This window comes from Hordeum vulgare, chromosome 7H (genome assembly GCF_904849725.1).
Source record: "Hordeum vulgare subsp. vulgare chromosome 7H, MorexV3_pseudomolecules_assembly, whole genome shotgun sequence".
NCBI classification, from domain to species: Eukaryota; Viridiplantae; Streptophyta; class Magnoliopsida; order Poales; family Poaceae; genus Hordeum; species Hordeum vulgare.
This window is the reverse complement of record NC_058524.1, coordinates 292,891,041-292,912,202: the sequence shown is the minus strand read 5'-3', so window position 1 is coordinate 292,912,202 and position 21,162 is coordinate 292,891,041.

The window sequence follows — 21,162 nt, the reverse complement described above, 5'->3', positions numbered from 1 at the left end:
GGAGGAAGGGATGGCGTCATGTCGAAGAGTAAGTCACCTGCTTGGACACCCCTTTTGTGTCCATCGCCCGTGCTTGGCTGATTTACTCCCTTTTACTTGATGTCGAGGGATGTCGTTTCGCCGGTGGTGCAGAGGAAGAAGACGGTCGTCAAGCCGAAGGCGACTCCCAATGCCCCGCTTGCTCTTGTCGGCGCATGGCCGTCTGCGGGTTGGGGGAGGAGACTCGTGGGGCAGCCTCCCTGGCCTTGGTCGTCGATCCCCCCGAGCCCCCGAAGGATCCTGAAGCGACCGTGGGATGCCGTTGCCTGGGGGCAGGTCTGCGAGTATCCTCAGGCTCCTGAGGTGTTGATGCCCGCAATTGTTGAGCAGTTTTTGGGTCCCCGTGTTTTTTGCGGCGATGCCCCTCCGGCAATGCCACCCGCGTGTGCGCTAGGGACTCTTCAAGAGGAGGTTCAAAAGACCTCGGAGCTCACCCGAGGCGTCTTGGATGCAGCCTTCACCGCCATGGGTGATGTCGCAGCCGAGATGAGCTCCGTGATCGTGCCGGTACCTGTCGAGGCCCGCGATAGCGCCATGGAGGCGGTGAAGGGTCCTGTGGAGGCACCGATGAGGACGTTCGCCCGTGTCGTGGCTCCTTCGTCTCCAGGTACCGCTGGAGCCGATGATGGGGAAGACGATGCCTCGAATGTCGATGACCAGCCCCCTGCGGAGGGGGTGACCAGCGGCGGATCCTCCTGATTCCTCAACCCTGTTATTTTCCTGCAATGCACATCGTGTCTCGTGGAGGCGTTAAACTTATTTGCGTTTTTAGGAACTTGGTCGTGGTCTATAATAATTGAATGCTTGAATTTTCTCCCCGCCTTGTTCCTGTCATGTTTGCGTGTTACTCTGCGTCGGTAGGGCCCGCCTCGCGCATACCTTCTCGTGATTGAACCGACAGGAAACCAATGACGGCCCAAAGGGGGAAGGGGCAACAAGCACATCTAGACTCCTGAGTCGCGATGCTCAGGAGTCCCCCTTGACGCATGAGCTGCCCTCATGAGGAGAACACGGCGAAGATTTCGAAACTAGGAACACCTTCAGCACTCCGTGTCGGCAGGGCCCGCCCGCACGTACCTTCCCGCGATTGAACCATCCAAGGACATCCCAAAGGGGGAAGGGGCTACGGGCACAGTTAGGCCCCTGAGCCGCGATGCTGAGGGAGACCCCTTGACGTGCGAGCGGCTCCGTACCTTCAACTGTTTGCCCCACACGCTTGGCGTGGGCGAAGTCGCGGGTGGACTGCGCTGATCTCCTTGCCGGCCGAGGGTGTAGCCATTGTCGGTCTACGTTGGTGCCAGCTGGGGCGTAGTCATTGGTGGACTGCATTGGTGCTAGCTGAGGGCGTAATCATTGGCGAACAATGTTGGTGCCAGCTATGGGCGTAGTCATTGGTGGGTTATGTTGATGGCCCCTATCTGTACCCAGCATGGAGCATAGGTCTTTCGTGTCCTCGGGGGGGGGGGCCTGGGCATATACAACCTCAGCTCGTTATTACGTGAGAGTGTCACGGTGAGGGTGTATATGGGAGGTCGCGAGGTAGCTTTGGCCTCGTGGGTGTCCCTACCTCGAGTCATTGGTGGACTGAGCTTCTCCCCCAACGCGGAGCATAGGGCTTCCACTAGGCGTGGGATGGACCCCTCCGCGTCCTCGGGGTCCCTGGGCGTATACAACCTCGGCTCATTATTATGTGAGAGTGTCACGATGGGGTGTATATGGGAGGTCGCGAGGACGCTATGGCCTCGCTTGTGTCCCTACCCCCGAGACATTGGTGGACTGGGTTGATTTTGTTTGGGTCATTGGAAAATCCTGCTGACTTCTTCTTCTTCTTCTTTGGGTGTGAGGTTGTGTATCTGCATCGACAAACTTCGATCGGATCCCCCAAACGGGGAGCCAACCGCCCGACAATATAAGCAAGGCAGAACGTTAGGATTCTGAATGGGTGAAAACTGAACAACCAAATGATGCATAACGAAAGTAGCAGCTGGATGAGTGTCCAGAGCTCGGGGAGGCCGCATGGCCCTGGGATGCCCTCGGACGGGGTGAACCAAAAAGTTAATTGGCAGCGGCCAACAAAAAGTCACCTGGCAGTCGTGCCGCTGAAATGCCGAAGGCTCCGTCATCACTTGATCTCTCGTCCCCACGGTCGCGACCCTCACTGGTCCGTTGCTTTCCGAGGCTCGGGGTCTTCGCTTAGACCGAGCATCACCTCCTCTTCCTCGCGGCGCCCGAGTAAACGGAGTACGAGCATGGCCTGCTGGAACCATTGGTAAGTGGCAGCCGCGTTCCCCATCCCGAAGGGCATGAAGGTATTGACGCCCGAGTACTCCCACCGGTAGCCAGTCAGCGTAGGCCAGAAGGGACCGTGTGATGCAGATGCGGTGTTGGTCAACCGTGCTGACGGGGACCGGATTTTCAGGGATTTTAATTTCTCTTCAAACGGCCCTTAAGTATACCATTCCCAGGAATACTGTTAGCTGGCACACCTTTCCTTGATATAAATGTCCAACCAAAAATACCGATTGAGGTACAAGACCGAGGTGGTCTAATGAGTCATCAAAAGGATTCATAGTGGTTGTTGGCGGAAGCGGTTCAGGGATCTCCAATGTCTATGGGGCTCCATTTCCCGTAGGAACAACTGATCGGGCTAACTCCTATCTCACGCGACTGCTGTCCTAGATGCCTCTGCTCCAGGCTTATCGTCAAGCTTATCCTCTCCAAGCTTGCAATCTCGCCAAGACAATAGCCATGGACAAGCTAGTGAGTTCTTTGAATGTACTAGCAAACATCATGAAATAGACATATAATTGCAGGGTTAATTATACAATTATAACAATGCCACAATACTACGTCCACCCAGAAATACTACTTAGTATTAGTAGTGAAATTATAATCATACTGAAATTTAATAAGCAACCAATAAGGGCAATAATAACAGATGTAATGTAAATCATACCACAGTCGGGCGTCTGAGCGACACCACATAAAGGGCTTATAAAAAATAATAAACATGCCACAGTTGGGCGTCTCAGCGACACCACATAAAGGGCTTATAAGAAATAATAAACATCCCACAGTCGGTCGTCTCAGCGACACCACATAAAGGGCTTATATGAAATAATAAACATGCGACAGTCGGGCGTCTCAGTGACACCACATAAAGGGCTTATAAGGAATAATTAAGAATATCCAGGAGTTAGAACCGTCCCAGGGATATTCAACAATAAAAATCATAAGGGTTAGTCCACAGAAAATAATGTTTATAATCATCCACCATATTTCCCGATTAGGCTCATACTTCTTTAACTACCTCCGATGACCGACACTTAGACCGACACTTGACTAGTCAACCAACGTCCTTGACCGCGGATAGGGCTACTCGAATAGTTTAGACTCTACAGAGGGTGACTCTTTAGCCATAGTTCAATGTTTTCCATAGTCATCGTGACTAATCCCGCGTACAACAATTTAGAAACGGACACTCACAACCACCACTCACCCATTTTACCTCCGCGAAGCCCAGCTTCACCCGGACTACACTGCCAAGGCAAAAACTTAAGACGGGGAGGATCTGACCTCGACTAGCATGGGATCAAAATAATTTATAGCATGCGCTAATAGGAATTGCCCTCCCTTCCGGTCCCAGACCGGAAACACCAATGCCCCCTGACCGTATGACTGGATTTAGTCCACGGCCGTGGATACCTTCATCCCGGCCCCTCTACTGGTGTGTGACTGATAATAGGTCTACAACTGACTATACCGAATCCTTTATCCAGGAAGCTATGGTAGCACGCAAATAAGGAGACATACTGACAAGACTCGATCTATGGTCGACTCAGGAGGTTTACGTATTACCTGCATGATTAGCACCAACAATGTGCAGACAAAGTCACTACCCGCCCTAAAATGCCTTGCTGACCACTCTCGTCCACGAGATGTCAATCCCACGGTCGTGTCTCCACAAGACACCGACATTTACCAAATCCCATCCGGTAGGCATGTAGGGTAGGAAGGGGTGACCAATGTCCATGCACCACAACATAGCAATCCTTACTTTCAACATCATGAAACCACATGCATGATTGCCACATGAAATAACACCACATATATAACATAACCCTATGTTATCCTCACCAAGCAAACCACATGCAAGATTGCCTTCAAGGTGTAGATAGGTGGGGTTTCACCTCACAACTTTTGCAAGTTTTGACTCCTCTCTTTAAAGCCTATTTAAAAATATACTAATTAACACACAATATAAAACAACACAAAAAGTTGTCTTAGAAAATTTTCAAATAAATACTAAAATAAACTAGACAGAATTTGAAAGAGGCCAGTCATAGTCATAGTCTGGTCAAAAATCTGTTTGGAGTTTTAGTTTAGAAGTTATGGCCAGTCATAGTCTGGTCAAAAATCTGTTATAAAAAACAAACACAAAAGCAAACGTTTCAGTTAAGAATACGCAAACGTAGAGGGGAAGGCGTACTTGATTGAAGTCGCTTTCACTCGCGCGGGCTCTTGCTGGGGATGAGACACTGACACGCGGGGCCCACGTGCAGGTTTGACCCATGTCTTCTTCTTCCTGCCCCCGAAGGGAGGAGAGACCTATGGCGAGGCTTGCCGGCGACACGGAGCTCCATTCGAGGAACAGAAGGCATCGACATTCTCAGGGAATCGAGGCGCATCCATTCCAGGGGCTTGGAGCTGCGGTGGATGCCGGGAGCGAGCAGCCCTTCCACCACGGTGGAGGAAGTTTCGAGTTTGACGAGGCGCTAGCTAGGAGGGGCTCTAGGTGCAAAACGAGGGGTGGAGCAGCTCTAGGAGGTTGCGGGGAAGCTAATGGTGGGCTTAGGTCGGGCAACAGAGCTTCGCCTCGGCTGGATCGACCCGAGGCACGTTGACGGGGAAGACAACCGGAGCTGGAGAAGGAGGGGGCCTCGGTGAAATTAGAGCCCATGGGGCTGGCTATGGCTTCGAGGGATGGCTTGGGTTGCACTAAGGCCACTGGGGGGGTCCTATTTACAGCTCCGGAGGGTCGGTTCCGCGGTGGAGCTGGACAAGCTCGTCATAGACAACTCCTCACGGTGACAGAGGAGTGGATGGTGCGGTAACAGGGCTAGGGAAGCACTGGCTTGATGCAGAGGAGTGGTCCTAGGGCAGGTGGCGCTCGGGGCTGATGGCTGCTGTTTATCCCTTGCAACGGTGCCAGAAATAGTTGTGTCGACGGCACCAGGAATCCTTCAGCAGCGGCTACGCCTTAAGGGACTTCCTAGGCAAGTATGCAAAGGATTTCCTCCGTGGCCTTGGAGCCTTGTGTTGGTGTTCCCTCGAAACGGAAAGGGTGATGTAGCACAGCGATGGTAAGTATTTCCTTTAGTTTGAGAACCAAGGTATCAATCTGGCGCCAGAGTATCTCAAGATCTTGCACAAACACAAAAGCTTGCACCCAACACTATGAAGGGGTTGTCAATCCCTTATAGATTGTTTTCCAAGTGAGAACGGAAAGCGACAAAGTAAAAGCGGAGTTGTAAACGATGGATGTCAATAGACCCGGGGGCCGTAGTGTTTACTAGTGGCTTCTCTCATGAAAGCAAGTAGACGGTGGGTGAACAAATTACTGTCGAGCAATTGATAGAACTGTGCAGAGTCGTGACGATATCTATGCGATGATTATTTCTGTAGGCATCACGTCCGAAACAAGAAGACTGATACTTTCTTCATCTACTACTATTACTCCACACGTCAACCGCTATCCAGCGTGCATCTAGTGTATTAAGTCCATAAGAACAAAGTAACGCCCTAAGCAAGATGACATGATGTAGAGGGATAATCTCAAACCAATGATAAAAACCCCATCTTTTTACCCTTGATGGCAACTGCTTGATGTGTGCCTTGCTGCCCCTACTGTCACTGGGAAAGGTCACCACATGGCAGAACCCAAAACCAAGCACTTCTCCCATTGCAAGAATCATAGATCTAGTTGGCCAAACAAAACCCAAGACTCGGAGAGACTTACAAGGATATCAAATCATGCATATAAGAAATCAGCAAAGACTCAAATATATATCATAGATAATCTGATCACAAGTCCATAATTCATCGGATCTCAACAAATGCACCGCCAAAGAAGATTACATCGGATAGATCTCCATGAAGATCATGGAGAACTTTGTATTGAAGATCAAAGAGAGAGAAGAAGCCATCTAGCTACTAACTACAGACCCGTAGGTCTGAAGTGAACTACTCACGAGTCATTGGAGGGGCGATGATGATCATGAAGAAGCCCTCCAGCTCCGAAGTCCCCTCTGGCAGGGTGCCGGGAAGGGTCTCCAGATGAGATCTCGCGGAAACGGAAGCTTGAGGAGGCGGAAAAGTATTTTCGAGGCTCCCCTGATTTTTTACGGAATATTTGGGAATTTATAGGCAAAATATCTAGGTCAGGGGGCGGCCAGGGAGGCCACAAGCCTGCCCACCGCCGCCCCCCTGGTGGCGGAGTGGGGGCTTGTGGGCTCCCTGGAGCCCACCTGGCTTGGCCCAAAAGCCCCCTGGACTTCTTCCGTTCGGGAAAAGTTCATTCCGGGAATTTTCTTCCGTTTCGACTCCATTCCAAAATCAGATCTGAAAAGAGTCAAAAACACGGAAAAAACAGGAACTGGCACTTGGCACTGAATTAATAAGTTAGTCCCAAAAATATATAAAAAGTTACATAAAACATACAAAGAAGGCAAGATAAAAGCGTGAAACCATCAAAAATTATAGATACATTTGGGACGTATCTGGGGCCCCCTTGGGCGGTAGTGCATCGCTGCGCTGCTACTGCAGCCATCGACGGTCGGTGCGGCTGTGGTGCTCCAGGGGCAGCAGGGGCAGAAGGGGCAAGAGGAGCGCACGAAGAACTCGTGTAAATAAGCTCACGCGCTATGGTCGCTTCGGACACCAAGGGGGCTGTAGGACTGGGATGCGGCGGCTCGTGCACACTGGCTGCAATGCACGCACTCCAGGGCACGCTGTGGCATGCCTACTAGGTGCTCGATGAAATGCCATCACTAGCTAGGGGCTTAGGCTGGAGGTGAAACTCTCCAGGATGGTTAAGGGCTCTACTACAACTCAGCTAGACATGCTGGTTTGGTCCTGGGTTCAACTCCACCATACAAACAAATGAGCTTGCCAATTCTGATCACGGACACCACGTGTTTGACAAAATGCTAAGGGCATCTAGGAGTACTTGCTAGCCACAAGAATTACCAGATAGGACTCTCCATGGATGCAAACAAATGTTGTATGGTTAGATTTAGCAACCAAACAACTTCATAATGCAATTATAGCAAAAGTCCATTTCTGGACAAAAACAAGATGATGATGCAACAGGGGTCAAAACAACTCAAATGTGGCTGAAATTTGGTACTTAAGGGTTTAATAGGGCGGACTATAAGCACAAAAAATTTCAAGGCCATTGGGAAATAAATTAATGGGGTTGTAGTGCAAAATGCCAATCTCGTCCAGAACATAAAACAAGAAGGGGTGCTCAAATTTTTCAAAAGACCAACATACATTTTTGCACAAAACTCATTTATATGAACCCCTTGACCACTAAAAGTTTTTGTAGAATTTTTGGAGACTTTTATTAACGGGTTGCTGTACAAAACTCCAATTGGACCAGAAAGTAAAATCTATTAATTTGCTTAAATTTTCCAAAACACATGGCTATATTTTTATATAAAATTGATCCAGAAGCATAGTAGGTAATTGCCAAGTTTATTGTGGAATCTTTAGACGAAGTTATCAAGTGGTTGTAGTTTAAAACTCGGTCCTTAGGAAAATAAAAACCAGTTTTGAATAAATAGAACTTGGAAGATAATATTTAAAGAAAAAGCCTTCTTTGGATATTCAACGAAAGAAAATTATTTTAGTCAACACTCAAGTCACAAATAAATTTTCAAAAAGCTCTAGCTAGAGAAAGAATTTTCATAAAACTAAGAATAGGAAAGGCTCTGAAATCAGAAGGAAACCCAAAGTTAAAAATTTCAAAATAACCCTGCCCAAATTTAAAAAATAAAAATTGTGGCAAAATTTTTGGGGTGTTACACGCATGGTCTGGGCCTCTTGAAGTGCTCGGATTGCTCTGATGACGGATTCGCACGAGCTGGTCGGACGTGCTCTAGAGCACCCTCGGGATGTGCTCGAACGCCGCCTCCGCCTCACTGACCAGACTAGGGGCCTCCCCGATGGGAGCCCCTAGATCTGTCCCAAGAGGGGCGCCAAGCGTTCAGCCCTATGCGATGGGGGGTAGGGCCCCGTTCCCGGGCACGGAGCACGAAACCCCGGGGCACTCCGTGGGGAGGAGCTCCTTCTTCTTCTTGCGTGGGTCCTCACGAGGTAGCTCGTCTTCTTCATCGTCCGAGCGCTCCGTCGCCGCCGCGTGGTAGGCGCGCTCTAGTGCACAGACGGTATCCTTCTCGTGGCAAGGGATGGTGATGACGGCACCGCTCCCAAGAATCTTTAGGACATTGTAACCATGGTGGACCACTGCCATGAACTTGGCGAGCGCCGGGTACCTCAGGATCGCGTTGTATAGCGGGTGAATGTGCGCGATGTCGAAGACGATGATCTCAGTGCGGTAGTTCTTGCGCTCGCCAAAGGTGATGGGCAGATGCACTTGCCCAATGGGCATGGTGGATCCTTCTGTTACTCCTGAGAAAGGCTTGGTCAACATGAGTTGCTCATACAGCAGCTAGAGTTTCTCGAAGGTCTTGACTGAGAGGATGTTGAGCCCTGCTCCACGGTCAACGAGGGTCTTGGTGACGAGGTCGTTGCTGATGGTTGGGGTGCAAATCATTGGAAGCTTGCCGTCCATGAACGAGCACCTGAGTTGGTCTCTTTTGTCGAAGGCGATGGTGGTCTAGGACCAGTAGAGGGGACGCATTGCTTCTGCCCTCGGGATGGCGACATTCACCTCCCGGGCAAACTGCTTCAAGGCACGGTTGGAGGCTGGGGTTTGGCCGCCGCCAAGGATGGAGGCCACCGCCCTCGCCTCCTGGAACCCTCCCAGTCCCATCGTCATGCCTGTCCTCATCCCTCCTCTTGGGTGGCACAGGCAACGGGGGCAGCCCGGCCTCCCGAGGGCAAGACTCACAAGGCTGGCCGCATCACTGCCCCTCCTGAGGGTTATCACGCCAGCAGTCCTCCTGAGGCTGGCCAGGCGAGGGGTCCTCCTGAGGATGTTGAAGCCGCCCCTGACGCGGCTCACGGTCGTCCCAGCGGCCCCCATTGCGGCCTCCTCCATGCGTAGGGCTTTTGTCGAACCGTCTGTGGTGCGTGTTGAGGTGTTTGGCAAGACTCATACAAAAGGTGGTTGCTCGGGGCCCCCGGCAAACACGCCTCATGGGTAGAACTTACGACGATGCTCTATGTTCTAGTAGTTGCTCACCGGAATGCCATCCTCAGTCTCCAGGCAGATTGTGCCAGGCCTGGTGACTCATACTACCCTATAAGAGCCTTCCCGCTTCGGTGTCAACTTGTATGAATTATTGGAAGAATGAACGTGCGGAAGAACAAGGTCACCTTCCTCAAGCCTTCAGGCTTGAACCTTGCGGCTATGGAAGTAGCGCAAGGCTTGCTGGTAGCGAGCAGGTCTCAAAGCGGCCTGAAGCCGATCTTCCTCAAGGAGCGTTGCGTCACCTTGTCGCAGCTACTCTTGCTCAAACTCATCATAAGCGAGCACCCGAGGTGATCCGTATATGAGTTCCATGGGGAGAATTGCCTCCGCCCCATAGGCTAGGGAGAAGGGCATCTGGCCGGTGGCTCGATTTGGTGTCGTTCTGAGTGACCAAAGAACCGCCGGCAGCTTATCAATCCAGCGCCTCCCACACTTGCGCAGCTTGTCGAAAGTTCTTGTCTTGAGGCCTCGCATTACTTCGGCGTTCAACCTTTCCACTTGGTCGTTTCTCCTTAAATGAGCAATGGACACGAAACAGATTCCGCTGCCAAGGTCTTGGACATACTGCATGCAGGTGCGCTTGGTGTCCCTGCGCTTGGTTCTGCTGCTTCTGCCGTTGCTTCTTCCCTGTCTTCTCTGTGCGCCACTAGCGCAACACTAACTACTTGATTGGTTGCCGCTAAGTATAGCAGCAACGACTCTTGTGGCTTGGGTAAGACAAGTGTTGGAGCATAGGAGAGGTACCTCTTCAAGTCTTGCAGCGCTGTCTTCGCTTCCGGAGTCCACTTCATGCGACCTGCCTTCTTCAAGATTTTGAAGAAGGGCAGGGTGCACTCGGCAGACGTGGAGATGAACCTACCCAAAGTAGCAATACAGCCGACAAGGCGACACACATCATGGATGTGTTTGGGTGCCTGAATATGCTCGATGGACTTGATCTTGTCGGGGTTTTCCTCAATCCCGTGCTGAGACACAAAGAACCCGAGAAGCTTGCCGGATGGAACGCCAAAAACGCACTTCTCGGGGTTGAGCTTTAAGTTGATCTTGCGCATGTTGGTAAACATCTCTATCGGATTCCGGTTTCCGCAAAACCCTAAGGATTCGAACACTTGGGCATGTACGGAGATCTCTCCTCGCTCTGCCTCACCTAGCCCACTACTCGATGGAAACGACGAAGGGCTCACTCGATGGCGAGGGTAGCACAGGACACAATAGTTCACCCAGGTTTGGGCCGCTGCGAAGCGTAAAACCCTACTCCTGCATTTGGTGGATTGCCTCTCGCGGAGATGGTGGATGAACTAGTACAGTGCTCTTGCGCCCCCGGAGGCCAAGTGGCTAGGTGTCTTGTTCTACCGTGTGAGTGACCCCCCCCCCCCCTCTCAAGTATCCTACCCTCTCTATTTATAGATGAGGCAAGGGTCCTCTTCCCTCATAGCTTCGGTGGGAAGGGATCCCACAGCGGCCAATTTGGAAGAGGAACAGGGGAACATGCTCCCCTGCCCAAAGGAGGTCTTCGCCTGAAAAGTACCTTTCCACGCTACAGAGGCGGGCCCGTGGGTGACATTTGCCCTACTGGTAGGCGTCTGTGGCTTTGTTGCACCAGAAGGGAAACTTTTGGAAGATGCCTTTGGAGCCCCTGTAGGCTCCCGCCTCCTTTGCACCAAAGGGGAAATTGCCCCGTCCTGCGATCTGCTCATAGCATGTCCTTTCCTGGCGTCACCCTTGACTCGTGAGGCCCGGCCTTGCCTCAGAATATCAGCCGCTCCGGAGGGGTCCTGAGGAGGCCCCCTGTGGGTCTCGATGCTCCTCCTCCTCATGAGGCTTGGCTCCTCACAAGGTCCTTACCTTGAGTGGTGCCAGGTCTGCTCGTTCATTTTCGTGAGGCGGGCTCGCCGTGGGCCACGGACAGGAAGTTCTGGGTACTCCCATTCCCAGAACGCCGACAGTAACACTCGGGCCCTCGTAGTTCTCGGGCTGGCTTTGGGGCGGAGCCTCGGGGAGCAGCATGAGGCGCCATGGGCCCTCAAATGTGTGTGGGCCAGGACAGCGCGCGTCACGCGGTTGGTGTCTAGTCATCCTTGTCCCCTATTTCTGCCCCCCTTATTAGGTGCCCTGCTTGTTGCTTTGGTGCCTCATTGCTTTCCTTCTTCTATACTTGCCTTTCCTCTTAGGTTTCCGACTCCAACCGGCGCCTCACAGATCGAGCGTTGCATAGTTCCTTGCCAGTTGCAATGGCGTCCGCCGGCAAGAAGAAGCCAAAGGGGCATGGTACGGCCCCGGCTTGTCCGCTTCTGGACTGCACCCTCTCCAAGGACGCGGATCTTGTCCCTGTGCTTGCATGGACCGCGGCTGAGTCCAGCGAGCACGGGCAAACCCTTATCTGGCCCGGAGCCATAGAGGAGCGGCCCGTGGCCGGGGCTGTCTATCCCTTCTTCCTTCACAGTATTTACGCTGGGCTGGTGCCGCCTTTCTCCCAGTGATTCACCGCTATCTTGGACCACTATGTGATCCAAGTCCTTCATCTCCAGGCCAACTCCATATTTTTCATGTCCGTCTTTGCCTTCTACTGCGAGGCCTTCGTTGGCGTGCAGCCTTCAGTTACCCTCCTCCGCTACTTCTTTAGCATGCGCTTGTACAACAACGTTCATTTGTCGGCGTGCGTTTCCTTCGTGGCGACCCAGAGTGGCAACATGCTCTTGAAGGCTGGGAAGAAGGTGGAGAACTTCAGGCACCACTGGGTCCTCATGTGCCTAAAGGATGCCAACCTTCGGCTGGAAAAATCGAAGGAGTTGCCAGAGAAGACTCTCGCATGGAGCTCGATGAAGCTCTCCGACCCTCGGGCCGTGCCCGAGCTGGAGCGCTTTTCTCGAGACATGAGCGCCAAGAGGTTGACTGGGGGAATGATAGTGAAAGTGTTCCTGGCGGAATACTCGGCGCTTCTCCAGGCACACTCCAGGCCCCTGTGGGAGTACCAGGTTAGCGACGATGAGCCCCGGCTTCGGTCCCGGGATCTCCACATAGAGGACCTGAGCAGGGCCGTGGCAATTTTGCTGGGCGGCAACCCTGGCGAACTTCCCGACGCCCTGGGTCCGTTATAGAGTCGTGACAACAGGGTCGACCTGGTTGCGGCGATGCCTATCTTCTACGAGCGAGGGTTCCTTGATACGCCCATTTTGCATCATGTTTTCATGTTGCTATTTATCGCTTCTTTGGAAGTTATTTCACTTCACGGTACTATTCTTATGCCTTTTCTCTCTTATTTTGATAGGTTTACATGAAGAGGGAGAATACCTACAACTGGAATTCTGGCCTGAAAGTGGAGCAAAGTTGAGATACCTATTCTGCACAACTCCAAACGCCGTGAAAATCAACGGGGATTTTTTTCCAAATTTATCAAAAATACTGGGCCGAAAAACTGCCAGAGGAGCTGCACGGCGCGACCACCCCCCCAGGCCACGCCATGGGGGCTTGTGGGCAGCCCACTGGCCCACTGGCCCCTTTCTTTTCTTATATGGAGGGTTTCATCCAGGAAAAAATCACAAAGGAGCTTTTTCGTGGTTTTGCCGCCGCCACGAGGCGAAACTTGAGCAGAACCAATCTAGAGGTCCGGCACGACTATCGTGCCAAGGAAACTTCCCTCCCGGAGGGGGAAATCATCGCCATCGTCATCACCAACACTCCTCTCATCAGAGGGGACTCGTCACCATCAACATCTTCATCAGCACCATCCCATCTCCAAACCCTAGTTCATCTCTTGTAACCAATCTCCGTCTCGCGACTCCGATTAGTACTTGTAAGGTTGCTAGTAGTGTTGATTACTCTTTGTAGTTGATGCTAGTTGGATTACTTGGTGGAAGAGTTTATGTTCAGATCCTTGATGGTATTCATTACCTCTCTGGTCATGAATATGATGATGCTTTGTGAGTAGTTACTTTTTTTACTGGGGACATGGGATAAGTCATGCTAATAATAGTCATGTGAATTTGGTATTCGTTCGGTATTTTGATATGTTGTATGTTGTTTTTCTCTAGTGGTGTTATGTGTACGTCGACTACATAACACTTCACCATTATTTGGGCCTAGAGGAAGGCATTTGGAAGTAGTAAGTAGATGATGGGTTGCTAGAGTGACAGAAGCGTAAACCCTAGTTTATGTGTTACTTTGTAAGGGGCTGATTTGGATCCACTAGGTTAATGCTATGGTTAGACTTTGTCTTAATTCTTCTTTCATAGTTGCGGATGATTGCGAGAGGGGTTAATCAAAAGTGGGATGCTTGTCCAAGTAAGGGCAGTACCCAAGCGCCGGTCCACCCACATATCAAACTATCAAAGTAACGAACGCGGATCATATGAACATGATGAAACTAGCATGACAGAAATTCCCGTGTGTCCTCGGGAGCGTTTTTCCTCCTATAAGACTTTGTCCAGGATTGTCCCTTGCTACAAAAGGGATTGGGCCACTTTTCTACACCTTTGCTACTTTTTTTACTTGTTCCTTGCTACGAATCATCTCACCACACAATCACTTGTCACCGACAATTTCAGTGCTTGCAGATTTTTCCTTGCTGAAAACCACTTGTCGGATCCTTCTGCTCCTCGTTGGGTTCCACACACGTACTTATCAAAAGGACTACGATTGATCCCCTATACTTGTGGGTCCTCAAGACTCTTTTCTGGCGCCATTGCCGGGGAGTGAAGCGCCTTTGGTAAGTGGAACTTGGTAAGGAAACATTCATATAGTGTGCTGAAATTTATTGTCACTTGTCACTATGGATACTAATCCTTTTAGGGGCTTGTTTGGGGTATCTTCACCTCGAACGGAAGCATGAAGAGTTGCTCCTCAACCTGCTGCACCCACTGAAAATATTTGCTTTGAATTTCCTTCAGGTATGCTTGAGAAGTTGCTGGCTTATCCTTTTACACGAGATGAAACATCACATCCAGACTTGCATCTGATATATGTAGATGAAGTTTGTGGTTTATTTAAGCTTGCAGGTGTGCACGAGGATGAGGTCAAGAAGAAGGTCTTTCCTTTATCTTTGAAGGATAAGGCATTGACATGGTATAGGCTATGTGATGATACTGGATCATGGGACTACAATCGGTTGAAATTGGAATTTCATCAAAAGTTTTATCCTATGCATTTAGTACATCGTGATCGGAATTATATTTACCATTTTTGGCCTCGTGATAGAGAAAGCATCGCTCAAGCTTGGGGGAGGCTTAAATCAATGCTATATTCATGCCCCAATCATGAGCTCTCGAGAGAAATTATCATTCAGAACTTCTATGCTCGGCTTTCTCATGATGATTGCACCATGCTTGACACTTCTTGTATCGGTTCTTTTATGAAGAGAGATATTGACTTCAAAAGGAATTTATTGGAGAGAATTAAATGCAACTCTGAAGATTGGGAGCTTGAAGAAGGTAAGGAGTCAGGTATGAATTTCACTTTTGATCGCATTAAATCCTTTATTGAGACAAATACTTTTTGTGACTTTAGCGCTAAGTATGGACTTGACTCTGAGATAGTAGCTTCATTGTGTGAATCCTTTGCTGATCATATTGATCTCCCTAAAGAGAAGTGATTTAAATTTCATCCTCCTTTAGAAGTCAATGTAGTGAAACCCACTCCAGCTGAAGAGAGAGTCATTGCCTATAATGATCCTGTGGTTCCCAGTGCTTACATTGGGAAACCACCTTTCCCTGTTAGGATAAAGAATCATTCTAAAGCTTCAAATGTCATACGTAGAGGCTATATTAGAACACCTACACCCCTTGAGCAAATTAGAGTTGAACCTAGCATTGCTATTATCAAAGATCTTCTGTCTGAAGAAGTTCAGGGACATAATATTCACTTCTGTGAAGATGCTGCTAGAATTGCTAAACCTCACGCTAGAGACAAACATAGGCCTGTCGTTGGCATGCATGTGGTTTCTGTTAAGATAGGAGATCATTGTTATCATGGTTTATGTGACGTGGGTGCTTGTGTTAGTGCAATACCTCAATCCTTATATGTTGAAATCAAAGATGAGATTGCACCTGTTGAGATAGAGCCTATTGATGTCACTATTCAGCTTGTCAATAGAGATACTATCTACCTGTGGGAATTGTTAGGGATGTTGATGTCTTGTGTGGTAAAACGAAGTATCCTGCTGATTTCCTTGTTCTTGCTACCGCACAAGATAGCTTCTGTCCCATCATATTTGGCAGACCCTTCCTCAATACTGTCAATGCTCATATTGATTGTCAGAAGAAAACTTTCACTGTTGGCTTTGAAGGAGTGTCACATGAGTTCAATTTCTCGAAGTTTGGTAGACAACCTCATGAAAAGGAGTTGCCTAGTAGGGATGAAACTATTGCCTTAGCTTCTATTTCCATGCCTCCTAGTGATCCCTTAGAGCAATACCTGCTTGAGCATGAAAATGATATGCATATGGATGAAAGGGATGAGATAGATAGAGTTGTCTTAGAACAATACCCTATCCTTAAGAATAACTTGCCTATTGAACTTCTTGGGGATCCACCCCCACCTAAGGGTGATCCTGTGTTCAAGCTTAAACAGTTGCCTCATACTCTTAAGTATGCCTATCTTGATGGAAAGGAGATATATCCTGTCATTATTAGTGCTAGCCTCTCGGAGCATGAAGAAAAGAAGTTACTAAAAACTCCGAGGAGGCACCGTGCTGCTATTGGATATACTCTTGATGATCTTAAGGGCATTAGTCCTACTCTATGCCAACACAAGATCAAAATTGATCCTGAATTCAAACCAATTGCTGATCATCAAAGAAGACTGAATCCTAAGATGAAAGAAGTAGTAAGAAAAGAAATACTAAAGCTCCTGGAAGCGGGTACCATTTATCCTATTGCTCACAATGACTAGGTGAGTCCGGTGCATTGCGTCCCTAAGAAGGGAGGCATTACCGTTGTCCCTAATGATAAGGATGAATTGATCCCATAGAGGATTATTACTAGCTATAGGATGGTGATTGATTTTCGGAAATTGAATAAGGCCACTAGGAAAGATCATTACCCTTTGCATTTTATCGACCAAATGCTAGAAATACTATCTAAAAACACACACTTCTGCTTTCTAGATGGTTATTCTCGTTTCTCCCAAATACCAGTTGCACAATCTGATCTGGAGAAAACCACTTTCACCTACCCTTTCGGTACCTGTGCTTATAGACGTATGACTTTTGGCTTGCGTAATGCACCTGCCACCTTTCAAAGATGTATGATGGCTATATTCTCTGACTTTTGTGAAAAGATTGTCGAGGTTTTCATGGATGACTTTTACGTTTACGGGTCTTCCTTTGATGATTGCCTCTTGATCTAGAGCATAAAGCTTGTTGGGCAATCAAAGAGCTCAACTTTGATTTCAAACTTGCTGGTGAGAAGAGGTTGTTTGATATTAGCTCGCTTGATGAGTGGAGAACTCAGGCATATGAGAATGCCAAGCTGTTCAAAGAGAAGGTTAAGAGGTGGCATGATAAGAGGATACGAAAGCGTGAGTTCAATGTAGGTGATTATGTCTTTCTATATAACTCTGGTTTAAGATTCTTTGCAGGCAAGCTTCTCTCTAAATGGGAAGGTCCCTATGTTGTTGAGGAAGTATATCGTTCCGGTGCTATCAAGATCAACAACCCGGAAGGTAATTGTCCGAGAGTGGTAAATGGGCAGAGAATCAAGCATTATATCTCAGGTACTTCCATAAATGTTGAAAGCAATATCATCAATACCATAACTCCGGAGGAATACCTAAGGGATGTTTATCAGCCTGTTTCAGACTCAGAAAACAAAGAGGTATGTGATTAGGTAAGAAAACAGAGTCCAAAACTTTTCCAATAGGAAATTTTCTCCGTCTTGGAATATTTTAAAAAATACAAAAATTGGAAGTAGTCCGGAAAGTGCGCGAGGAGGCGACAAGCCTGCATGGCGCAGGCCCACCCCCTGGCAGCGCCGTGAGGGCTTGTGGCCACCTCGTGCACCTCCCGGACTCTGTTTTCATGCAGGGGACTCCTTCTGGTGTGGAAAAAAATCATTATATATACTTCCATTTGGTCTGACCTCTGCATCACGCAGATTTCCTCTGTTTTCCATTTCGAGACTGTTTTCTGTCGCAGGTCTAGGTCAAGATGTCTTCTCAGGATTCAAAGGGGGAGAGCTATGTGGCAGATTACCTTGCTAACCCCAAGGTCTATGGGGACTTGGAACCATATGGCTGGACCACTGATGAGGAAGAAGACTATGATCCCAAGGGGAAGGAACAAATGAGTTCCGATGAAGAGGAGGCTCCTCTACCTCAACCTGGACGAACTCATGTGGAGTTCAAGCAATCGAGTCTCCCTGACTCAAGGAAGAAGCCTAAGACCTTGTTTATCCCTTCTCGTTTCTTGCAGGAGAGTAAGCGGGAATTATGCCAAAGGGTGTTGAAGCTTGAGGAGGAAACTGATGATTTGAGAGAGCAGAATTTTATGCTCAAGTGGTAATTAGACAAGCTCAAGACCTCTGCAACAACTCCACCACCATCACCACAAAAGGAAGACAACTGAGCATTGGTATGGGCAATCCCCTTGGCTTGTGCCAATCTTGGGGGAGTTGCCCCGGTATCATATCACCATCACATCTTTTGCCTTTACCTTTGTTTTAGTTTTTTCCTTTTCAGTTTTCTTTTTCTCTAGTAGTTTAAAAGTCTTAGTGTTTTAGTCTTGAGTTTTGCTTTGTGTCACCCCCCGATGTATTTTTGCTCGTGAGCCATATAATAAAGAGTGTCTTAGTTGAAGGGTTTTGCCTCTTGTCATGATCAAAAGAGTGAGAATAGAACAAAAGCATGAAAGGTCATGTAATGATCTTATGGGAAGTGATGGCTTCACATATAAAAAGAATGAGGATTGAAACTTGTTGAGGGTAGGCAAACATAGACCTTGGTCAATGTTGCAATTAATAGGAACTGATAAAGAAGGAGAGGTTCACATATAAATATATCATCTCTGACACCATCTATGATTGTGAACACTCACCAAACTATTGCATGCCTAGAAGTAGATGTTGGACAAGGAAGACAACATAATGAATTGTGTTTGCTTGGATCTGAACAATATTATATGATTAAAGATCCCTTAGCATGTGACGATTGCGTCCACCTCATATTAGCCAAAAACCCCGCACCAAGTAGAGATACTACTTGTGCATCCATAAACCTTCAAAGCAGTTTTGCCATGAGTGTCCACCATACCTACCTATGGATTGAATAAGATCCCTCAAGTAAGTTGTCATCGGTGCAAGCAATAAAAATTGCTCTCTAATATGTATCATCTATTAGTGTGTGGAAAATAAGCTTTATACGAACCTGTGATGAGGAGGACATAAAAGCGACAGACTGCATAATAAAGTTATGTATCACAGGGGGCAATATAAAGTGACGTTCCTCCGCACTAAGAGGACACGCATCCAAATATCAAAAGCGCATGACAACCTATGCTTCCCTCTGCGAAGGGCCAATCTTGTACCTTTACTTTTTGTTCCTAAAAGAGTCATGGTGATCTTCACCAATTCCTTATTTTGCCCTTTGTCTTGGCTACCGTCACATGCTTGGTAAAGATCTATATTCATATGTCAACTTGGAGGTAAGTATTCATGAATTATTATTGTTGACATTACCTTTGAGGTAAGCAGTTGGGAGGCAAAACTATAAGCCCCTATCTTTCTTTATGTCCAGCTGAAACTTTGATCTCATGAGTACCACGTGAGTTATAGCAATTGTAGAGAACAAAAGAATGATTGAGTATGTGGATTTACTTTACAAGCTCTTATTGACTCTTTTTGATGTTGTGATAAATTGCAATTGCTTCAATGACTAAAGGCTATCGGTTGTTACTTCTCGGTAAGGTTCTTGATCCATGCTTTACTTTCTGAAGAAATTATCACTTTAGCGTTAGAGATTATATGTTGGTATTGTTGTTCTCATCATGATAATGATGCATGCATGTTCGTATCTTGTTTTGTCGACACCTCTCTCCCTAAACAAGTGGACATATTAATTAAGCTAGGCTTTCACTTAAGGACAAGCGAGGTCTAAGCTTGGGGAGTTGATACGTCCATTTTGCATCATGTTTTCATGTTGATATTTATCACTTCTTTGGCTGTTATTTCACTTCAGGGTACTATTCTTATGCCTTCTCTCTTATTTTGAAAGGTTTACATGAAGAGGGAGAATACCAGCAACTGGAATTTTGGCCTGAAAGAGGAGCAAAGTTGAGATACCTATTCTCGCAACTCCAAACGCTGTGAAAATCAACGGGGATTTTTTTCCCAATTTATCAAAACTACTGGACCAAAGAAGTGCCAGAGGGGCACCAGGGGGTGCCCACAAGCCTGCACGGCGCGGCCACCCCCCCAGGCCGCGCAATGGGGGCTTGTGGGCAGCCCCCTGGCCCTCCTCTTTTTCTATATGGAGGGTTTCGTCCAGGAAAAAATCACAGAGGAGCTTTTTCGTGGTTTAGCCGCCGCCATGAGGCGGAACTTGAGCAGAACCAATCTAGAGCTCCGGCAGGACGATCCTCCCGGAGGGGGAAATCATCGCCATCGTCATCACCAACACTCCTCTCATCGGAGGGTACTCGTCACCATCAACATCTTCATCAGCACCATCTCATCTCCAAACCCTAGTTCATTTCTTGTAACCAATCTCCGTCTCGCGACTCCGATTGGTACTTGTAAGGTTGCCAGTAGTGTTGATTACTCTTTGTAGTTGATGCTAGTTGGATTACTTGGTGGAAGATTTTATGTTCAGATACTTGATTCTATTCATTACCTCTCTAGTAATGAATATTATGATGCTTTGTGAGTACTTACTTTTGTTCCTGAGGACATGGGATAAGTCATGCAAATAATAGTCATGTGAATTTGGTATTCGTTCGGTATTTTGATATGTTGTATGTTGTTTTTCCTCTAGTGGTTTTATGTGAATGTCGACTACATAACACTTCACCATTATTTAGGCCTAGAGGAAGGCATTGGGAAGTAGTAAGTAGATGATGGGTTCCTAGAGTGACAGAAGCTTAAACCCTAGTTTATGCGTTACTTTGTAAGGGGCTGATTTGGATCCACTAGTTCAATGCTATGGTTAGACTTTGTCTTAATTCTTCTTTCATAGTTGCGGATGCTTGCGAGAGGGGTTAATTATAAGTGGGATGCTTGTCCAAGTAAGGGCAGTACCCAAGCACCGGTCCACCCACATATCAAACTATCAAAGTAACGAACGTGAATCACATGAACATCATGAAACTAGCATGACAGAAATTCCCGTGTGTCCTCGGGAGCGTTTTTCCTCCTATAAGACTTTGTCCATGCTTGTCCCTTGCTACAAAAGGGATTGGGCAACTTTGCTGCATCTTTTCTACTTTTGTTACTTGTTGCTTGCTACGAATCATCTCACCACACAATCACTTGTTACCGACAATTTCAGTGTCTGCAGATTTTTCCTTGCTGAAAACCACTTGTCAGATCCTTCTGCTCCTCATTGGGTTCGACACTCTTACTTATCGAAAGGACTATGATTGATCCCCTATAGTTGTGGGTCATCACTCCTCCCGGCTGAAGGCTCCGGTTCGATGGAGGTGTCATTCGTCGACACCTCTGGTGAAGGGGTCGGAGAAGACCGTTGACGACCGCAAGGCG